A 7,751-nucleotide genomic window follows, 5' to 3' on the forward strand; every position below is an offset into this window, starting at 1 on the left:
GGAAATACACCTTAGAATGGGAAATAACTTTACTTGTTTGTTTGAGGTTTTTTATTTTATTCTTTTTAGAGTGCCATATTTAAGAAATGGACGTAAGGGCCAGATGAGATGGCTCACACCTTTAATACCAGCACTTGGTAGGCAGAAGCAGGCAGATCTCTGTGAGTTTAAGCCCAGCTTGGTCTACTGAGTGAGTTCCAGGACAGCCAGTGTTACAAAGAGAAACCCTGTCTCAAAAAAAAGAAAAGAAAGAAAAAAACAAACAAAAATCAGAATGTTGGGGTCCAAAGAATGGCTTTTTTGTTTACAACGTACCCAAGAAGAATATGGGGCCACTGTAATGAGGGGCACAGCACTATGTCCTCTCTGTAAGTAGATCCCCTACATGTAAAAAGAAAGAGAGAGAGAAAGAGAGAAGAGAGAGAGAGAGAGAGAGAGAGAGAGAGAGAGAGAGAGAGAGAGAGAGAGGCTTGAGTCTTAAAAAAAAGACTTGGTGCTTTTGGGTTTTAAACATTGGACTTGTGAAGATTTGGGGTACTTTTATAGACAAATTAAATGCAATTTACATTGTGAGATGGCAATGAGTCTTTGAGGATCATGAGTAGAATGTTATGGCTTACAGTTGATATGTTTGGGTGTTAGGTTGACCAGAAGTATACTTATGATGAACAGTCTTCATTATCAACTTAGTGATTTGAAATCACTAAGAAGACAAACTTTATGTGTGTATCTGAGGGTGTTCAATATGATAAATTCATGGGAGTCTGGTTAAGGAGTATTAAGGAAATTTATTAGGGTAAATTTAGGAAATATACTCACAAATACAGAACAGAATAGACAACTGAAGTCATCCTCTGATCTGACTGGGAGTGAACCCACCTGGCAGTTCGATCACACCAGGATACAGGCAGCAGGAAGAAGGGACTGGTAACCCTTCTTCCTACCTTTTAAGAGGTCACATACAATGGCAAGAAGCACCTCCTCCTTCAGGCCTTATAGCCCAAGGTCATGGGCAGAGCAAATACCACTACATTTCCCCTTTTTGTCTAAATAAGAAGGTTCTAAACTTAATTCAAATTATATACAATAAGAATGACTATCAAGTATTTTCCAGTAAAAATAAATGGTAACAACATAAACAAAAGTGGAACTACAACCAAAAAGGACAACATCAAACAAGACATGCTAAGTGTCCAGAAATGTCCAGATCATAGGTAAATGCCATGTTACAGAGATTACTCCAATAGCTGTCCTATCCTGAAGATTCTAACTCTAGTACTTAATATGTTCTAGCTAAGATACAAAAAGATTGTAACTGTAACTATCTCATCTTCAACTCCATCAAGGACTGGAGAAGGAACATAATAATACCTGAGAAAATAGAAAACGCAAGCAAGCAACTTCTGAAAATCTTGATAGAGACAGCTGGAAGCTGACAGTCACCTAAAGTTTCTCAGCATTGTTGGGGTATCCAATTTGGCTACAGGCATAGAATGTCTAACAGACCATTTTTCAGAAGCACGAATTTTGAAAGAACATCTTACCCTGTCTTGGCAAGGTTCAGTAGTTGCTTTTCCTTGTATCCTGCTCATCTGGAAAGGACAGTGTTCATACTACCAGCAGTCAAGGCAAGGGCAGTTCTTTGCCCAGCAGCCCATTTTGTGCCAAGAAGAAGACAAACTTCCAAACAGAAATGTCTTAGAAGTCCAACATTTTCTCAGGATCAGATCAGTGCTGCCCGGAGCAATTGTGTCTCACATCAACAGAATTTTAAGTTATCAAAACATTTAAATGCCATATTCTCTAGGTCTATGAAGTGTTTGAAGATTATCTACCCATCTGCCATATGTTTCTGTAAATCTGGACAACTTAACTAACATAACTATAGAAATGACAAGCATGGTGATTATAGTTTTGTAAGTCTTATCTACCTAAATAACCTAAGGACTAAGGCTAAACATTAATAAGACAAATAGTCTGTAAGAAGATGTACAGGACAATGACCTAAAAAATGTGACAATACACAAAATGTCTTAAACAGAGGTAGAAATGTATAGTGCAATATGCAATATGACAATATCCTTAATATGCATCAATATACAAAATATCCTAAACAGAGGTAAAACATACATACAATATGACAAATATAATTTTACATTTGTGTCAATATACAAAATATTTCAAACAGGAGTAGAAATATATGTACAATATAACAAATATATTTTCATATTTGTACCAATATACAAATTATCTCAAATAAGAATATAAGAATAGTTTATATTTGTATCAAATATAAAAGAATCTATATCAATGCAAATTATCAAAGGCTGATAGTTTGCTAAATCAGTTTACTAGTAGATACAATAATTTACCTTAATATACCATACCTATTCATTCCCCTTTTTCTTTGCTAAGTGAGAATACTGAGTCTAAATTTTATAGTTCCACCCCCAACCTTATAACCATCTATCTACAACCCTGAGAAAAATGAAACCTTTGGGAAAGGGTCATCATTTTCTTAGAATTGCTTCGTGGGCTCCTGTGAGAAAGCTTATTAGTTATGTCTCAATGGGACTACCTGTAGAGCCTTCCATCAGTCTCAGACAAGTGGATAAGGTTGTCTGAGATTCTGGCTAGAAGTATAGTATGATGGACCATCTCATCTTGGAACTGTCCTGAAGAACTACCAATTCAAGGCTGATCAATGAGTGATGTTATTGGGTACAATGGCATCTTTCTGGACTGAGTAGAGTCTTGTTGTAAGGCCCCATCTTCCTTCTGGAGACTTCAGAGATTGCTATTGGAAAGACTTATTTTTCACTGTGGAAAACTTGAACATTATTAATATCAAAATGGAAAGTTTGAATCTTAAGTTGACATGACATGTGAGAAATCAAGAATAATCATGGAGAGAAATAGAATCTTGAAAAGAATAATCCCTAGATTATTGGTTTTCTTCTGTCTCATGCCAGTTGGCTCTTCTGATATGAGACAGAATCTCCTAACTTTTTTCTTTTAGCAACATGCTTGGGTTTACAGAAGGAGTGAGCCACATTCCAACTCCAAAGCCAGCTTGATCTACAAATGAATGGGGATCACAACTATTCTAGAGTTAAAGAGATATTGATGTTAGGCAGTGAGATATTGCCCTGTAGAGTATATAGGTCCTTCTTTATGTGGTAGACATCTAGATGTCATAAGAAGGCCTTATGACTTCTTGAAGATGGGTATTTCTATTATCCTGTAAAGACAAGAAATAGAACCTTGCCCCGACCCTTGTTTGTTGAGTTTTTCTTATAACTTGTATATTTGTCACATGAGTGGATTAGCAATTACTCCTCCTCATCAAGGGGTTCCTCGTGTTCAAAGCAAATTTTTATTTTTTATTTTTTGGTATCCATAGCTTTTCTTCTCATGGAGAAACAAAAGCAAAACCCCTTCCCCAATGTAGGATGTGTCCTGGTTTCCATTCTGAGTCAACACATCTTTGAAGTAAACAGGTTGGTTTTGCTCAGGAGTTTTTTCTGTTATCCAATGTCTCTCCACAGCTGTTGTCTCTTTCTCATCAGCTTGAGAAAATTCAAGGTTAATAAGGCATTATGTAAGATATTTCCAGGAGTCATTGTTACCTCTTTTGGTTTATTTAGCATACCCTTTAGTTCAATTGGATTTTCTATGACTGCTTGGCCTGTGGGATTGTGTGGTATACCTGTAACATACTTTATATTGTAACAAACAAAAAACTGTTGCATTTTATTTAAAACATATGCTGGAGCATTGTCAGTCTTAATTTGTACAGGTATTCCCATGATGGCCACAAATCTAGTAGGTGTGTAATCACAGAGTCAGCCTTTTCAGACTTCATAGGAGTTGCCCATTGAAATCCTGAATAGGTGTCAACGGTATGGTGTACATATTTTATTTAATCTTCCAAATTCTGCAAAATGAAACACATCAATCTGCAAAATTTCATTTTTTGTATACTTTTAAGCTTACTTCCTACAGATAATGGAGTTTGGTTATAGAAGAAACAAGCAGGACTTATTTTTTTTTTTTTACAATTTTCTTGGCTTGTTGCCAAGCAATAGAAAAGTCCTTTTTCAAACCTTTTCTATTTACATGGTGTTTCTTATGAAATTCTGAGGCTTCCAGCATATTACCTATTAATATTTTATCAATCTCATCATTACCTTATGCTAGAGGATTTGGCAGACCAGTATGGGCTCTGATGAGACGTGTGTGTGTGTGTGTGTGTGTGTGTGTGTGTGTGTGTGTGTGTAGATAGATAGATAGATAGATAGATAGATAGATAGATAGATAGATAGATATCCTATTCCTGATTATTTCCTGTAATTGTATAAATAGTGAAGTTAATTCTATTTTATCAGGAATAAATTCAGCCATTTCAATATGCAAATCAACTCTCTCTGCATATTGAGAGTCAATTACTATATTTAGAGGTTCTGTGAAGTTCATTAAGACCAGAGGAATGGCATATAGTTCTGACTTTTGTATGGAATTGTAAGGGCTTTGAACCACTTTACTTAACTCTCCTGGTTTATATCCTGCCTTTCTTGATTTATTTGAATCAGTACAGAATGTAGAAACTCCAGAGGTTGATTTTTGTCACATAGTGTGAGGAAGGACCCATTCAGTTCTCTTTATGAATTCTATTCTTTTGCTTTTGGGATAATAATTGTTAATCTCTCCCAAAAAGTTACTGCAGACTCTTTGCCAGTATTTATGATCTTTCAATAAAGAGGAAATTTCTCATTACTTAAAGGTACTACAATTTCTGCTGGGTCCATTCCTGTCAATTGACCAAGTCTTAATTTTCCTTTTAGAATCAAATTGGAGATCTTGTCTACATAAGTCTTTTACTTCTTACTCAGCTTACATGGTAGAAATATCCATTCCAATGTATTATCATCCCTCTGCATTAAAATCCCTGTAGGTGAGTGTCCGAAGGGTTATATGACCAGAATGCAGTTATGTTCTGGATTCACATGATCCACATGTACCTCATATTTTATTTTCCACTACAGGCAATTTTTTCTCAGGTTCAGCTGATAATTCTCTTGGACTATTTAAGGCCTTGTCCCCTTTTAGGGTGTTGGCCAAATTTACTAGTCCATCTTTAGGTATTCCAATGATGGTCTGTAAGTTGGAAATGCTTCCTAACAATTTTTTAAAGTCACTAAGTCCACAATCAATCTCTGCTGAGTTGTACCTTTTGGGATCTAATTTTTGGTTGGTCTATCTTATATCCTAAGTAATTAATACAATTTCCTCTTTGTATTTTTTCAGGAGCAATTTGTAATCCCCAGTGAGGCAAAACTTTCTTCACTTCTTCAAACATGTTTTCTTAGGTACCTAACTTTGGATCAGCTAATAAGATATCATCCATATAATGGTAGATTATAGATTGTGGGAAATTTCATGAATTATTTCCAATGGTTTTTACACAAAATATTGGCACATGGTAGGGCTATTTAACATTCCCCTTGGGAGGACCTTCCATTGATATCTCTTAACTGTCTGGGAATTATTATAAATAGGTAATGTGAAGGCAAATTTTTCACTATCCTTTTCTTGTAGAGGTATGGTAAAGAAACAGTCTTTTAAGTCAATAACTACAATAGGCCATTCTTTAGATAGCAGAGAGGGTAAGGGTATTCCATTCTGTAAGGAGCCCATAGGCTGAATTACTTTATTTATGGCTCTCAGATATGTCAGCATTCTCTATTTACCAGAATTCTTTTTAATAAAAAAATACAGGAGTATTCCAATGGCTGGTAGATTCTTCAATGTGTTGATCATTTAACTGCTCCTGAACCAGCTGTTCTAAGGGTTGTAGTTTCTCTTGTGTATAAACCATTGGCCAACCCAGACATGTTTATCAGTTAGCCATTTTAAAGTAGGCCCATTGTTGCCCCTGAGAATTCAATGGATATTGTGTTCTGCTTATGTGCAGCCTGGATGCTTGTTGGCTGTTATTTATAGTATCTTATAATATTGTTCCCAGAAACATAAATTGGTCTATATTCTAATTTTGAGATTGGCAGAATTTTAATCTGAATATTTTATTACTGTAACAGATCTTGGCCCCAAAGATCCACTGCTATATTTGCCACATATGGCTCCAGCCTTCCTCTTTATCCTTCTGGCCTTATGCATTCAACCCATCTTGAACTTTTTTTTACCTGAGATAGGGTTCCAATCCCTAGAAATTAGACATCTATCTCTTTTTTTTTTTTTTTTGGGGTTTTTTTTTTTTTTTTTTTTTTTTTTTTGGTTTTTCGAGACAGGGTTTCTCTGTGTAGCTTTGCGCCTCTCCTGGAACTCACTTGGTAGCCCAGGCTGGCCTCGAACTCACAGAGATCTGCCTGGCTCTGCCTCCCGAGTGCTGGGATTAAAGGCGTGCGCCACCACCGCCCGGCTGACATCTACCTCTTGATGAGGCCAATTTGGCTGTCTTAATTTTGGTGTAATTATAGTTACATCCACACCTATGTCTGTCAGTCCTTCCAAGACAATGTTGTGAATTCATACTCTAAGCTTTTATCTTTTTTTATTTATGGAAGTCTGCCAAAATATTCATTTAAGGTGTTTCTTTAGAATTTTTGATCCATTTATCAAAGTTGTTCTATCATACAGTGCAGTATTGTTCTTTACAATAGGCAATGGGTTACTTAGTTATCCTGAGGAGGAATTTCCTCTACAGTGATTTGAAATGTTTGGACCATGTTTGACTTGGGGGCCTGTGAGAGGTCCTCTGAAGTATTTCCTACTGGTAGAAGGTTCCCACATGTCTCTTATTGATCTGCAGTCATTGGTTCAGTGTTGGCCCTTGTCACATCTTCCGCATAATCCAGAAGTTTGGGGTCTCCTATCTGGGTTATTTCTAGAAGAAGCATTGCTTCTAGGAGCACCCTGTGTACAATTTCTCCTCATATGACCTGGTGTACCACAATTAAAACATTTGTTACCTTCATGCATCCTTCCACCTTTGGAAACCACCTCTCCTATCCAAGCCTCATTACCATAGTTAAGAGACTCAATACCATTTGTTTATTGAATCCATTCCTCCAAAGGTGCTGACCTGAACTTTAAGGTGTAAGTATTCTTTTGCATTCTGTATTAGCATCATCAAAAGCCAAAGATTGAGTTAATACTTGTCTTAATTCTTGGTCTGATACTGTCTTGTTTGTAGCCCTGGTTAGTCTCTGTAAAAAAAATCAGTAAACCATTCTTTTGACCCCTGGAAGACCTTTGTATATAACTCAGTTGGTTTCCCTGGCTTTGGAATTTTTTCCCAAGCATTTAAAGCTGCTGTATGACATAGGGATAATGCATGGTCATCAAAAGGTAGCTTGTACATTTATATCAACAAAATGGCCCTCACCAAGAATTTGATCTTGGGAGATCTCAAAACCTCTAATATTACCTTGCTGCTCAAGGGCCTTACTTTTTCTCTCAACCAGCTTTTCCATTGTAACTGCTGACTATATTCTAACACAGCTGAAATTAACTGATTCCAGTCATCTGCTATAATTCTATTTCTAGAAGACCATGTATTTATCATGTATTCTATATGTTGAATTATACTATGTGTAACTACAACCCCCTTAATGCATTTTAAATCCCTCATATAAATAGGTTGCCAGATATATTCTATATATTCTTCAGGGTATGTATAACCTGCTGGCTTCTCAGATAGTAACAGAATAAGCCATTTTGTAAAAGCTACC

The 7,751-nt window shown here is 36.3% G+C and overlaps 1 non-coding gene across 1 annotated transcript; it reads left to right on the forward strand.

Moving 5' to 3' along the window:
- Nucleotides 1-267: 267 nt before the first annotated feature.
- Nucleotides 268-389, forward strand: LOC131913947 (small nucleolar RNA SNORA11). Its single transcript, XR_009380016.1, has one exon. It is a non-coding gene; the product is annotated as a small nucleolar RNA SNORA11 (small nucleolar RNA).
- Nucleotides 390-7,751: the final 7,362 nt, after the last annotated feature.

The sequence above is a fragment of the Peromyscus eremicus genome, chromosome 6, assembly GCF_949786415.1.
Source record: "Peromyscus eremicus chromosome 6, PerEre_H2_v1, whole genome shotgun sequence".
Lineage (NCBI taxonomy): Eukaryota > Metazoa > Chordata > Mammalia > Rodentia > Cricetidae > Peromyscus > Peromyscus eremicus.